Raw genomic sequence first — 15,998 nt, 5'->3', positions numbered from 1 at the left:
CATTTCAAACAGATGCCATGCTGTGAAGGCCACAGCGTTGCCTGTAGCCTATACATAATTACATGCAGGGTACACACACACGCTCACACTCTTTCTTTAGCACAGTGGTCAGTTTTTGGACCACTGATGGGGAAATAAAACAGACTTTTATTGAGGATATGGAAACAAGAACTGGCACAACGATGGTAACGTGATATGCTTCCGGTCACGCTGTCATGTTAATTTTATAGATAGTTATCACATTGTTTTGTCAGGTGGTATACGCCTTGTATTGTATTTAAAGGAGGAAAGTTTGGCCAGATTGTTGAGCCACTACATTGTTTTAAATATTAAATTTTTTGTTTCAATACAAAATTACAAAAATGGCTAAGGTAAGCCAAGACAGACAAACACTGTTTAAATGTGAGTTTGTTAAGTAGAAACACCAGGTAGTGGACTAAATGATAGAGGGAACAGACTGCAGTTAACGATGCAACTCACATAGTAAGTTGAGATTAAAACACTGAGTCTAGCAGCTTTGTATTGGCTCTGGCACTAACATGCCTCAGGCCTGGATGTGTCAACATTAGGAGGTGTGTTAAACTGGTGCTGTGAATAGTGCTTGTAAGCCCAGGAACGACTGCCCTCTTGGGTATTGTTTTGATAATAAATTGCTTTCAGGAGCTATTTATTGCATCTCAAGGATCTGAAGAGCAGCAATATGGTGCTAAAAGTTCTCAACATTAAATGATAAATGTTTCAGCAGCTGATAAACTATCAATCGCACAGAGTGTCTGAATGCTGCTCTGGCTGGAGTTGTTACAAATGATGCTTCTGTGTTGTTTTGTAGCCTTGACGAACTATTGATGTATCTCCCGAGAACATTCCCTCATCACACAATATATCTCTTACTCTGTCATGTTTAGAATTCACTTTAAAGATTTAAGAGTATACATAGTTTTTAGTTTTTTTTCGCCACCACTATATTCAATTCCAAACACTTAATATGTTGTGTGTTCATTTACAGTTGCTTACGGTGTAATAGCTGTATTTATATTGTATCAGCCTTTCAACAGAAGGTCAACTTTAAAAGGTTCCCATTTCTGAAAAGGTCAGTGCTCGCAGGTGTGAAGAACTGCCAGAGTAGAGATGGAAAAGTCAAAAAACATTGAAAGAACATTTTGTTGAATAAATTGTCCAACTCCAACAGTTCTGGCGCAGCCCCACTCTGACATCTCTCCATTAATGCATGTCCACAGGTCCTGTTTGTGCATGTGTGTATTCTGGGCCCATGTGTGTGAGAATCATGTTTCTCAATAACAAAGTGTGAAACCAGAATGTCTTCTTTGTGATTATTAAAGTATGTAAAACAAGAATTAAATAAAGCAGCAATTCTGTGTGAGTGTGAAAGAGAATAACTTCCACATGTAAAGTGGGAGCTCAGGTCATGTCTCCTCATGTATGTTTATGTGTTATGCTTCATTTCTGTGCATGTGTATATATCATTTGTGTGGGCTAATCCTTCCACTACCCTAAGTGGTGGCTAGGGGGTGCACTGTGGACACTGTGTGGGTATAGGCAAGAGATAAAAAAAAGGAGGGGGAAAGAGAGAGGATGTGTGTGTGTGTGTGTGTGTGTGTGTGTGTGTGTGTGTGTGTGTCTCAGTAATGTATTCCTGCCTGTGGCTGGGCTGGTCACATGGGGAGAGCAGCCTGTTTAAAACAGCCTCGGCTCTCTCACTCAGAGCAGTGTGAGACACAGAGACAGAGGCACACGTTCTCTCTCTCTCTCTCTCTCTCTCTCTCTCTCTCTCTCTCCGTTTCTCTTTCACGCACGCACACACATGCTCATGCGCGCTGATTGCAACTTTCCTCAATCGGACTGACATAACACACACGCCGGGATAGACACTCCCCTTGCAACAGTGAAGAAGAGGATAAAGAGTGACTGATCAGGAAAAAAAGAAATACAGAAAGAGGAGGCTTCCTGTGAGTAGCCAATTTATTTCATATTCTTCTCATTTTGATTTTTGGACTTTGCTCTTCTTCAGCGTTGTGTGGCCGGGACTTGACAATACCTGAGAGAGGGAGAAGGGTGGGATGGAGGGGGCTATAAGTACGTAAAAATGAGGAAAGGTGACAGCGGAGATGTGGAGCTAGTGCAACATCACGATACCTCTCCATCAATCTGTCCCTGTGTCTGTGGGATCTAATGCTGTTAATTAGCAGCGTGAGCTTGGAATGAGAGGAATGCCATTGCGTGGAGCTGGAGTGGGGTTTGCTTCAGACTCTTTTGCTCTCCTTTGTGTGTATGTGTATCTGTCCCCGCTGTATTTTTTGTTTTGTATCCCTGCTGCATTGTGGTGGTCAACCTGACTGATGTTGAACAGCCTCCCTGAGATACGCGCTGCTCAGGCTGTGATTCACAGAAACCCGTTGATATGCAGATAGGACACAGCAATCTTTTCCAGCAATATGTGAAATGTTTGTGGGGTTCGTATATCCTCCTTCCATCTGTTTGTCCCTTTCTGTCCTGCTGACTTTCTGTCTGTTTCTTCCATCCTCACTTCTGACTTCCCTCCCTGTCCGTTGCTGTTTCCACCACTGATGCTGACATGCTCTCTCTGTCTTTTTATGAACTTTTCTCTGAGTCTGAAGCCCTTTGCATTTCTATTGTTATTTTTTTCATCTATCTCCTTGCTTTCCATCTCATTTCCCTCCCCATGCTGGTATACCGGCTGGCTTTAAGGTGAAACATTGATAGACATATGAGATTGCTCAGTTGTGTAAAAAGAAAGAGGATTGCAGAAAAGTTGTGAGGATGGTTTTAAGGGGAGCGAAAGGGACAAGAATGAGAGTGGACTGAACAAGAAAGTGGAAGGATTGGGGTGGGGGGTGGTAAGGGGGCATTGAAAAGGCTGACACTGGCTTGGACAATTAGCCTGGGGAGTCTGTCCTGGGGTGCTTTTCTGAGAGGGGCTTTGGCCCCTGGGCCCTGGGCGCTGGGTCACGGGATGCCTTGACCCCTCTAGTCGACAGCTAGGCATGGGAGCCATTATCACGGCCTGATTGATTAGCACTGAGCGGAAATCCCTTTTCTCTTCTCTCCTTGTGAGAAGAGACGGGAGCTTTTTGTCCTTTTGCTGCTGCAGGTTTGGTATCTGCCTGCCTGAATGTAAAAAGCACTGGATTATTTTTTTTAAATATTTTCTGTCTGTTGTCAGTTATGGAGGTCTTCTCTCTATATATCTTCTCTCTCTGGTCTTTTTTTTTTACTATCTCGCTTTCTCTCTCCTTGACAGCGTGTGTGTTTGTGTTAAAGTGTGTGCAATACATATTGAACTAACAAGACGGGCAAATTGCTTTCAGAGGAAGATTCTGCAAAGAATGGTTGGGGGACTTTCTGATATCCTGATATATGATCTGTTAGTGTATTCGCATTACTTCTTCAATGTGAATCGTTCTGTGAAACCTTTGCGTGTTGTGCACCTGCAGTGGTTGTTAGTGATGCAGCTCAGTGGCTACCTGGAGGTTTTGGAGTGAAAGCGAGTGAAGGCACTAGATAGAAAACCATGAGCTAAAAAATGTGACAAAAGACAAGGGTGGGGGGGGATAAGGGAAAACGTACTGTCGGACAGCTTGGGTCTTCAGTGTTTTTCTTTCATGGGGTTTCCATCTCAATTTGATTTCTCTGTTTTGATACTGGTCCCATCCCTTGCTAACCTTGCTACTTTTGCTCCCCCTTTACACCCCCCCAATCCCTTCAGACTGAGAGTTTAGCAAAGTGTTTAGCCCAACTCATGGCTGATCAAAGCAGTGTGTGTCAGACTGGGCTTAGCCCAGGCACTCCTAATGGCGCTCCGTTTTCATGCCTAGTTGGTGGTGGAGTGGGAGGGAGAGGTGAGGGTTGGGGAGAGTGAGGAGGGGGGGGGGGGTGAAAATTGAAAGGCTGACATAAAGAGTTCAACGGAGGGAAAGACAGCTAGACAGACGGAGAAAGGGGTACAAATAGGAACGACAGAGGCAGGCAGATGAGGGCAGACAGGCAGAGAGGGCTGTAGACAGTAATGATTAACAAGCAAAACAGGCAAAAGATGAAAAGGATACCCGGGCAAAAAATACAGACAGGCAAGTGGGAGGAACGACACTTTCTGTCAAAAGCACACAGAGGGGCACAAAGCCCTATGTACAAAGAGAGACAGGAAGACAGATTGATAGCAGTGAGACAGGAAATAAATGTCTTTCCAGCCCTTTTTAAAATGGAAGGACCTTGCACCAACAGGGCATACAGTTTAGGCAAGCACAAGATAGCTCCCACACATGGTTTGGTTTTAGGCTGGAAGCAACACCAGACGGGAAGAGGCCTGTGTGTGTTCGTGCACAAGCATGTATGTGTTGACATGAAGAACGGGACAGATAATAGCAATAAGGGAAACTTGCCTTTGTCTCCCTATGCATGGTAAGCATGTGTGTGTCAGTCTTTGTCCTTCTGTATGTCAAACATGGAAACTGTATATTGATTTTTTTAGCAGACTATAAAATGCTGACTTTCTTAAGTATAATTCTTTGCCCCTGAATTTATCCTTCACTATCTTTATACTTATTGTCTTGCTTTCTAACCTTTAGTTTCTGTTGCTGACTGCTCACCCTCAGCCATGTCTTTCACTCACTCAGGCCCACTCGTGCCTTCTTTAAATTCCCCTTTTCTCTTCTACCCTCCCCACATCGCAATGCTGGTGTTTATGCTTCAGATAGAAGAAAGGTAAGGTAAAACTAGGATAATATTTCCCCAAACATACTTACTGCCTGGGTAAACATCCTCTGACAGATGTCCGAGCTCAGGCCTGATCAGTGGAGGGTTGAGGGGGGGATCTCAATGCTGGATTGTACACAAATGCTACAAATTGGAAGCTGGTGTGGAGAGGGGTGGAGAAGAGTTGAGGAGGTAGATGTAGACAGAATCAGTGACTGTTCTGGCCTTAAATACATAACAGTTTCTGTTGTACTTTATTATAAGGAACATTTCAGAAAACATTCAGGCCATTTTAGCAGTCTTTATGTATAGCTTGTGCTGTTTGAATGACAAACATCATGGTTATTTCAGCAGTTGATGCTGTTGTTTTGATGATGTACTCTGTTACTGTACAAGAATCCCTACTCTCTAATCCAGAGCAGACGGTGTGCTTCTATAGTTAAACAAGATTGACAAAGATATGATTCAGATTCCTCCATGATCAAGTCACATCAATGTCAGACTCATTCCAGTCACACAATTTAACAATTAATCAGCATGTAACAGGTGAAATTACATTAAGCTACAACTTCAAAAGACCTGTGATTTATTATTATACTAAATGAATTACAGATATCAGCCTAATCTATGTAATTATTACTAATTAAATTGTTTTGTTAACACCTGAACATAGTTAGATTTAATTACTGTGTCATAAGGATTGGGATTTGATGAGCTGGTTCACTGGATTCAGAATTAACAAAGGACAGGGATAGAGAGAGCAAAAATCAAAGACAGGCAGCTGTAATAAGGAAGATGCGTTTTTGGTGAAGTGTTTTAGTGTGTGCATGCACAAATAAGAGGTATATAAGATTCCTCTGTGAAACAAACACGTATCACAGCTTTGAATACAGCAAGCCTCTGAACAGGAGCAAAGACATTAGAAAGCCACTGCTCACAGCTCAGCTCCCACGCTTTCTCCTTTCTCTCTTTAGTTAGATATGCTACTTGCTGGCTGCTTTTATCTAAATGCACCTAAGGGTGTGAAAACATGACAAGATTTTGTTAAGATTTGGCCCCAATTAAGCTGCCTCACATGCATTTCAGACATATTCACTTGACTACAGTTTTTCCGTTCTGCTGCCTGGGCTGCAGTTTTGGCTCTGGGGGAACTGTGCATATTTATTTCCATTATCCAAGATAAGTCTTGTGCTTTCTTTGTACATTGTAAATATGGAGAAAACATGGAGATATTAAACCATTGGCACAACTCTTGACATGTGGGTCAAGGTCTGAATTTATGGAAATGTGTGGAATTATTTTATAAAATACTCTGACCAGTTTTAAATATACTCAACTATCCATGGCTGTGAGATTTGCTGCTATATCATAAGATGGTCTCCTAAACTTTATATGGTATATAAGTCTTGTGCTAGTATATGGTGCATGAATTATCTCATCTCTTTGCTTATGTTGTCCTGTGCATACATAAGTAGTTTTCTCAACCAGAAAAAGGTCTTGCATTTGTTTTAAATGTCAGACATATCAATTCTTTTTCATGGCAATTGTGAAAGAAGACCCTTCAAGTTTGCATAATATAAATCTTTTGACCAGGTAGCAGTGGTGACAAGCATTAAAATAACAACAGCAATCATGTGTATTCTTCCTGGTGGTATTTTTTGCCTTTGTATGTCATATGGAGGCATCAGTATTAATTTCTTAGTGTAAAAAATCCTCAGGGTATGTTTAAGTTAAAAATCTAAAAAAAAGCCCAAAAATAAATCTTTAAAAATCCAAGTCTAAGGGACGTCCTCAGGTTGTTGCATTTTGTGACCAGTTATCATCCTCACTGTCACAAGGGAATAATAGTTTCACATTCCCATACACATTGCTAACAAGTTTGAAAACTGTTTTTTTTTTCATGCAAAATAATTGAATTTTAAGCATGTGGTTGGTGGTATATCACCAGTAAATATTGAAATGATGTGATTAAATGTGATTACATTTTTTGACAGTCTTGATATATATACAGACACACATAGATTTCAGACAGCTCTTTATTCTGCCCCTGTAGCATTCTCGCATCTCAAGCGATGTAAGAGTTTGACTTCTCCTCCAACTTTCTGATCAAAGAACATGAGGGATGAAAGGAGAGAAGAGAAATGGATAAACCCTTTTATGAATATGCATCACTCATCACCATTCAAACTAGCCCCTCTATACTCATACTCACAAGGCAATGGAAAAACAGTCCATTTGATAAAAAAACATATCCATGTATCGGCAATGCATGAGTATCTTTAGGAAGCCAAAGCAGAGTAAATGTTCCTTCAGGCTACTTTAAAATGTATCATGGTGTGTATGCACAGGAGTATGGGGGAAAACTTGATACATGAAGCTTTTTTGCTGCAGTTTTTAAAAGTTTCCACCAATATAACCTCGATCAGCTCCCAAGTGATATATTTACATATTCTCTTAATCTGTCTTTTGCTCTCTTTTTTGTTGATTTAGATTTGAACTATCTGTGTCTGATATGTCATTAATAGATATAAATATACATCCATGTAGAAGAGGATTTTCTTCAGTTGGAAACACTTGTAGCAGTTGTAGCACTTCAGTGTAGATGGAAATCAGTTTCAGTGTTAGCAACAGGAAGGACAAGGAACAGCATGATGAATATCCTCATTGTGAAATGACCATCTTTTTATTATTATGCCTCCTGTTATCTATATTCAAAGATGAGATGGTGCGAATGTGAGAGAAGTTGGTTGCTGAAAAATTTGACGAGGAGAGGTCACTGAAGCTACTAGCAGACAAGGAGGTGGTCAGGTCCTTTGGGAGATGATTGAAGGGGGAGCAAGGGTTAAGTGACAAATGTTGGCAAGACTACTTTCACCTGAATAGAAGGGGCCTTGAGACAATGAAGACTCGGGATGTTAAATGTCTTTATTCTCGCTTGTCAGCAGCAGAATAACTAGTCGGTTAAACAATATTTTACATGTTGGCCCTGGGGTTGTAGCCATAGACTGACTGTAGCTCCGGTTTATGGGCTCTCCCTGCTCTACGACCCGCTCAAGCACAAAGAACAGAAAGCATCTTGTAGGAGCAGCGTCATGTGCTCAATGTTCACATATTCTCAGTGTTTCTTTACCTTTAGACTGGTTTGTTAATCTGAGTTTAAATTTTAATTTACGGACTAGGACATTTGTCGTCTAGGAACATTACTTCTTAAGACCTGACAGAACACAGGAGAGGCTTTGCAAAAAACACATGTTCATTTTTTGTGAGAAATTAGGACTCAAGAAGACTGAAGGAATAACATAAGAGTTTGGCACAAGGTTAACAGCAAAAGTGATTGTGGTTAAAGGAGAGGAGCAAGGCAAGAAGAACACAAGGGATTCAATTACAGAAGACTATTCTGTTGAATGATACCATCAGGCATGGTTTGTACTAGAAGGAAGGTGGCAGAAGAAAGGAAGGAATGAAAGGAGTGGAGAGACCTGGCAGAGGCTAACAGCAAACATGATTGTGGTCAAACATGGCAGACGAAGACCAGAAGTAATGGAAGGGTCTTCGAGAGGGAATTAGAGGTTTAGAAGGAGGTGTAGTAAGAGAATACCAGAGAAGAAAATGTGGCAAGACAAAGAAAGATGGTGAACACATAAAAGCCTTACACTGCAATGACCACTGCTGTGATTGAGGTAAGAGAAGAACTAGAGGCACGTAACAAATACAAGAAGTAATTATTGAATGAAGTGTTTCAAAATGCGTTAAATTGCAAATTTGCTGCAAAATATATCCTCTCAATGCAGCATGTATGTTATGTGCAGCTCTTGGTAAAGTTTGTTAAATATTTTACTATTATTAATATAATATATTTAACCAAAAAATAAGTATTTTTTTTCTTCCCTGTCTGCTTTTTTCCATTTGCAGCACATCATATTCAAGTCTGCTCTCATCAGCAGTGGGATGCTGAAACACGGTCAACCAGATTTATTTTCATGTTTACTTCGTTTTTTTTTTCAACTCTGAGACTTGACATCACTATCCCTGTGTGAAGAAAATGGTCACAATTCTTGGATCTTGCCACATTATTAATAATGCATCATGTTAAAAATGAATGAATTTTCCATCAGTTAGATAATGGAATATTAATGCTCTAGAATTATGGTTATGACATTCAGATATCTACATTCTCTGTTATTTCAGAAATATTGATTAACCTTAGCTATGAAATATATACTGGCTGTTAAAGGCATAGGGCCCTACTGTTCAATGCACATCTGTAGATTTACTTTTTGCTGTATGCAAGCATGACTTTTGGCCATTTTGTGTATGTTTGTGGAAAAATAGAAAGAGAGAGACAGAGAGAGAAGGAGAAAAAGAGAGAAGGACCGACAGAGAGAGAGAGAGACAGAAAGACAGAGAAAGTGCATCTCTCAGAGCCTGGGGCTTTTAATCTATTAAAGCATGATCCTTAAACACTAATCAATGCACCCTTTTATATTTCCATTACAGTGCAAAGGAAAAGGGATAAATAAAGCATGACAGGGGAGCTTAGTAGTGGCACTATAACCCTGAAAAAAAGTCCAAAGGTTATTTAAATGGATCAGGAGAGGCTTGAATTAAAAAAAATGAATTATAAAAAAAAACAAAAAACGGTGAGGTAAGAATTTTTTGGACAATAGTTTAACGTGAGAGAGAGGACAGACACGTTGACTCTGTTTGTATTTTCATGGAGCCATGCAAGTCTTTTACTCAACTTTACTGCAAGTTACAACTCAAAAGTGAATGCTATTAAAATGGAAGTGAGCAAACCTTGATTAAAATTATTCTGTCATTCACTGACTTCTCTGTCTTTTAATTTGAGTTATGTCATTGCGTTCCTAGCTCTGAATCGTTTGATTGTATTACCCAAAAGACAGAATAGCCAATTCTTTCGAAAGTAAATCAAAGACTAAATAAGACTCCTAGTTTGACATAGACTTGTTATCCCAGTTTATGAAACTATTGAGTGAGATAAATACGCTTTTGGTAAATGAATAATATCCTCCAAGTCTTTTATCAAAAAGCTCTAAGACTTCAACAAACGGTGAATAAAATGTGACTTCTTCCACTGCCACCATCTAATTGGTGTCAATTTTGGCTTCAATTAAAAGGATGATAAATGTGTATGCTTGACACCAAATCCTTTCATTTATTCAGATAATTGCCTCTGCTTGCATAAGGATCTGTGCTTTTTGTGCTGCATGCTCTATTAGAAGTCTCATGTCATTGGCCTCCCACTACCCTTTTTCTTCTTTAAATGTGCTGCTCTTTGCTTGCAGTATTGCATCATGTATTCCCTTTAGACTGTGTTTAACTGGTGATATATGCACTGAAGCATTCAGCTGTCAAGAGAGAACACATTCATGCTATGGAGTTCCCATTTTAGGCATGCTTTACAGTAAAAGACTGCAGTGCAATAGGAAGCCCCTCCTTTTTCATCTAAACCAACTATATTGACAGTATTTGCCTCTTCTCAGAGCCTACTTTATTAGCTGTCTGTGTGTGTACATGTCCCTCAACCCCAATTAATTGAGTCTACTTAAGTGGCAGATTTGCATTAGACTGTGCTATTCTTTGGAGTATACTTTATTAGTGTTGTCTCGGTAACCCTCACTAACATCCCCCACTTCTCTCCCCTGCCCCTGCACTTGTCCCCTCTGCTCCAATATGCATGCGCACACATTTATTCTATCCCACTAACCTAGCCATATTTTTTTTCCAGAAGTGTGTGTGTGTTTTTCCGCTTCGCTGTGGTAGTTTATTAGCGATGTCTCCTTTGATAGTTAGTGAGCACGCTTGATTATGGCTGAAAGGGAGTAGGCTGGGCGCTGGGCCGGAGGAAGTCTGCCTAATGATATTAACAACATCCTTTATTGGCTAGCTACTGCAGGGAGAGGGCGGGAGAAGAGTAAAGAGGAGAAAGGGGGGCGGAGGGGCAGTGTGAAAGAGAAAAGAAAATAGAGGAGAGAAAATTTTAGGGTAAATGAACAGGCAGGGGGTTACCTCGTCTAGGACTTTAGCCAGAATTTAAAAAGAAGGAAGAGGTCGATAGACAGGAGGAAGAGAGTAAATAAATCAAAATTCTAAGAGAGTGGTATTCTCTTGTGAACCTGACCCACCACTACACTGGTAGAAACTCTTACTGCCCCTAGTACATATTACAGAACTGTTTGTCTCTCTGTTCTCCTCTAGCATGAATTTTTCAGTGTATCACAAATATCCTAGCAACTCTGTCTGGCTCCATCCTGGAGTTCAACTGTTTGAACTTTGCTTTTGCAAGACAGTGATGGTAAGTGACATCATCATTTAAGTAACAGTAACATTTCTCTTATTGCGCACCTGCATATGTGTTGTTTTAAGCTACAATAGAAAAATGATTTCTGAAAGGACTTGAGAACACGCAAGATTTGTTGCGATTAACTTGTAAATCATAGAAATACTAGTCCTTAACCACGACATGCACTTAAAGGAGAAACTAGCAAGACACGCTTCATATCATTTATTTTGTAAAACATTTATTTCTGTTTTGAGAGGAATCAGTAACGCATTCATTAGAGAATGAGAGTAGATTCTCTACACAAACCTCATGATGAACTCCGACGTGTAGTCCCAAACACTTTAAGTGAATTTTCCTGTTCTATTTTTTTTGTGTGAAATACATTTTCATTTCATTTTCATTTTACCTTTATTTATTCTCGACAAATCATTGAGGGCAATCCCTCATTTACAATGACGTCGAGAGTACAATTAAAATGAATAAGAGACAAAAAAGACAAAAAACAACGAAGACAAAATACATAGATTATAAGAGCAGAAGAATAAGCAGTAAGCAGGTAACTACAGTTAATAACATTTACACTCATGAGTACAGTGAGCTGTGATCAAGTTTTTAAATTGACCCATGGTAACCATTGTATTGAGTTTGAATGTGTTTTGTATTGTGTTCCAGGTGTGTGCAGCACAATAGGTGAAGGATGTTTTCCCAAAGTTCGTTTTTACATGTGGAAGCGTTAACATTAGCCAGTCACTTGATCGAGTCTGATACTGATTATCAGCCCAGATTAATAAAGAAGAGATGTATGCTGGTAGATTACCCACAAGTGATTTATAAATAAATAGCAGCCAATGCCGTTCACGTCTAACTGTTAGTGAAGGCCAACCAATACAAGAGTCTAATAGAAAATTCCAGAAAGTCATGGAAAATAGAAGTCTAGTGCATGAGTTAATCTCTTTAAACTGATTCTACATAGAAAGTGGTCTAGATGATCATAATGTGAAATCTTCTGATTTTCATTTCTCGTATGTTTGTTGTATGAGCTGTATTGACCAATTATGTATCAAGTGGTTTGGTGTATACAGTCAAATTCGGTCCATGTGGACAACAATAAACATGTTATCCACACTAATGACAGACTTACTCTACTTACTAAAATTCTCCTGACATGGCTGTTTGCATGCAGTCTATAAACCGTTCAATGGTCACATGATAAACACCTCACCAACAATCCCACTGGATCGAGGTAAATTCTCCGGTTAATATCCTGCTGCTTTCTCACATCAGCTCAGTCGGACTTTATGGGGAAAACTCCGGATAGCAGTGCTTGTCATGTGTTTTACAGCGACGGCTTTGGCATTAATTGTGTTGTATATGGTCAAGATATTGTGTACTCTTCTGGAGTTATGCAATGTTTTGCTACCCCATGTTTCAAATAAAGACAGCATTTCTTTTGCTTATTCAGAACATCACTGCTATTCATTTCCATGCTCGTGGATGAAAGGATCATTTTCTTTGTCACTACAGTTTTATGGAAAAGTAAAAACATTCTTTGCAGTTTTATTCTGTTTTGGACAAAGCCACGCATGAAACCACACATCCTCCACCCTGAATAGTGCAACTAACACTCACATTGACACAAACCAGAGCTATCACACATGCAGGTTCCCACTCACACATAGACAGAAACTGACAGTGTGTTGATTGTTAAGCAGCACAAATCCTCATCTCCTACTAACACGCAGTGAAAGCTGTCACCTTGAGAAGCCTATCTCTACACCAAAAAATGTCAAGGCTGGCAATTTCTTGTATTTAGCTTGGCAAAGTGCCTAAGATCCTAAACTCCTCCCAGATGTGAGTGTGCGGATACGTGTGTGTGTCTGTAATTTTGTGCAGGCATGTTTATTTGTCTGTTTTCTGGCATGTTAGTCTCTGTATGCGTTTGTGCCTGAGTGTTTGTGTGTCCGCGGAGCTATGAGGTGTTTTGTTTGTCTCTCTGAGTCCCCTGGTTGTGTTTGTGTGCGTTTGTGTGTGCGTGGGTGTGTGTGTGTGTGTATGTGTGTGTGTGTGTGTGTGTGTGTGTGAGCTAGAGAAAGATAGATAAATAAACACATTCTCATGCACTGTGTCTCTCTGTTAGCAGTGTCAGCATCTCTGCACCTGTGGCTAAGGAGACATCAAATACACACAGTCAACAGTCATGCTGCCACATGCACACAAGCACACACTTACAAACACACACAAACACACACACACACAATGACATATTGCATGGTAGGGCTGAACTATATTGGAAGAAATTGCAATCTTTTTTTCTTATAATTTACATATATATTGTGGTTCCCCCAGATAAAAATGAAATTTGACCACATAAATGTGTCTTTATATATATCAATTGAAATTTCAATCAAATCTAATTTCTCTGCTACTTTCATCACACACTGGGACCAGTCCACTGACAGTGACTTTGACACACATGAAGAAGTAAAGACAACATGATGATGAGAACAGGAGATGCGACACGTTTCATCATAAACATGACAAACCTTTTGCTTATTATTCAGTTACTTGTATGTTATCAATGTATGTTTAGTTATCACAACAAGGACAGTGATTGTAACTTCTGATTGAATTAAAGTTCACCTTCTTGGGCCGCCCTGTGACTCATAACACCTTGAAGTGTGTACTGCTCATGTAGCAGGTACAGCTACAGGTAAACAATCTGCTCTGTTAACAGTAAATGTAAATGGTAAATGGACTTGAGCTTATATAGCACTTTTCTAGTCTTCTGACTACTCAAAGCGCTTTTACACCACCTGTCACACCTACACATTCACACACTGATGGTAGTGATTGCTATGTAGTATCATCCATCAGAAGTAACTAATCCCATTCATACACCACCACAATTCAGGGTTGAGTGTTTTGCCCAGGGACACATCGGACATGTTGCTCAGCTGGGGATCGAATCCTCGACTTTCCGACTTTGAGAGGTGACGACTCTACCAACTGAGCCACATGCTGTGTCCACAGCATTAACAAGCTGATACCTGGTAGTGGAAATACTCTCATTTTAAATGTGCCTTGTGTAAATGAGCGACTACCTTGAGCTTCAGCAGCGTCTCCTGTTTTTCTACATGGACACAAGACTCCTCCACAAAGGTCAATTCTCTTACAATGAAGGTTCAATCAGACAGACTTTTATTGTAAATAATGTGTCGAAAACTGATTTTACTGTTTTCATCGGACAAGAGAAAAGGGGCAGCATGACGTGCTTCAGCCATCAAACATTCTTGTGATGTGACTATTGCACATGCACAGATCACAATTGCGTTGTTTAAACAATTTATCGGTCAGACCTACTGGCACACAAGCCCACCCATATACGTTATCACAGCAACATAAGATACAAGTGAACATGCGCAAACACAGGCCTGTCGCACACACAGAGGCATGCAGGTTTACATAGTGTCACAGAAACAGACTTGTTTGTCAGAATTAAATTACTTCTGATTTTTTTCTGCATCTTCCCTGAGGTAGAATTGGGCTTTTCTCCATATCTATATGTATATCTTTGTCCATGTTTTCTGTGTGTGTGTGTGTGTGTGTGTGTGTGTGTGTGTGTGTGTGTGTGTGTGTGTGTGTATGATAGAAAGAGACAGAGAGAAAGAGATATTGCTTATGTCTATTGCTTGGAGGCAGAGCTCTAAATACCCTCTTATCAGGCAGGAATAAAATATAGAATGCCCTTATATACTTTAAATGAGTGTGGCCTCTGTTAGTGTGTGTGTGTGTGTGTGTGTGTGTGTGTGTGTGTGTGTGTGTGTGTGTGTGTGTGTGTGTGTGGGGGGGGGGGGGTCTTTTTCTAATCATATGGACTATATTTTTGGTTTTACATCCCATTTTTGTGAAATTTGGAACATTCATAGCATCCAATAAAATGTAAGGTCACCTTGAAGGAGTAGGTATATCTCATATATCCTATGTCGTATGCAAACCAACATTATACATAACAACACTGGCAAAAAGAAAATTGGCCAGAGTATGACTTGCCGCCTGAAGTGCTACAGTTCTTTTGCCAACAAATCGATGCCTCGAAGATAAAAAATGTGGTCCAAGCACCAGCTGAACACACCATCTGTTTCTTTGCCATCCTACTCATTAGGGATATGTATTTTAATTCATTTTTATTTCCCTGGTCATTATCAGCAGTGCTATTATCCTTAATTTCCTGCCATATTGGTACATTTGTCATCTCATTTCCGTTATGCAGTTTTATTAGAGCATATCATCTTGTTGTTGCAGCTCATTCCAATGTGAGACTTGTGTAGTAAATTATAGATAGTGGAGTGCTCCTATATGATCTATCAGCATTGTATTTGATCCTCTTTTTAAATTAGTCATATGAGCCTATAAATAAAGCAATTTCAGGCAGATCTGTAACATTAAGTGCAGACATATAGGAAGAAATGATGTAGATTTGATCCATATTTTCATATAAATATCAAAAATGAAAAAAAATAGTGTCCAACCATCTTCAGGGGATTTTTTCCACTGTAGTATTCATTCTTTTTAGAGAAGCCACATAATGAACACCAATGGACCCATCAGCTAAAAGCTGCAGTCATGCTAGCCTTCTGCCATCTCTTCCCCCCAGATGCAACCTTTACATGCTCCATCTGTGGCTCCATGATAGCTTGTAACAGCTTCCTACAGTGTTGCCATTATTGTCGTGCACAACTTAAATCAGTCTCATCTACCCCAGGTAGATTAGGAACATTTTCTTTATTGATGATACACCTTTATCTGGTATGCATATTTGAAAGAAGTTTTTTCTTTTGGGCTTTATTTTTACAGCGATAACAACATTGTTGTTGTTTTTTAAATTTAATTGCAATCTTAAAAATGTGTCTGCCCAACCTTCAATTAACCTGGGGTGTGCATTTACATTGAGGCACATGTAACA

At 39.8% G+C, this 15,998-nt stretch overlaps 1 protein-coding gene across 2 annotated transcripts in view; it reads left to right on the top strand.

Annotated features, from left to right (window-relative positions):
- Window positions 1-1,710: 1,710 nt before the first annotated feature.
- The window catches only part of cntfr (ciliary neurotrophic factor receptor), a 222,296-nt gene continuing 208,008 nt past the window's right edge, over window positions 1,711-15,998 (top strand). For both annotated transcript variants that reach the window (XM_061062200.1, XM_061062199.1), the window contains exon 1: window positions 1,711-1,967. The gene's annotated coding sequence lies outside the window, so the exon portion shown is untranslated. The remainder of the gene's footprint in view (window positions 1,968-15,998) is intronic.

Source organism: Labrus mixtus, chromosome 17 (assembly GCF_963584025.1).
Source record: "Labrus mixtus chromosome 17, fLabMix1.1, whole genome shotgun sequence".
In the NCBI taxonomy this organism is placed as follows: Eukaryota; Metazoa; Chordata; class Actinopteri; order Labriformes; family Labridae; genus Labrus; species Labrus mixtus.
The sequence above is the reverse complement of the archived record's forward strand: the minus strand, read 5'-3'. Positions and strand labels throughout refer to the sequence as shown.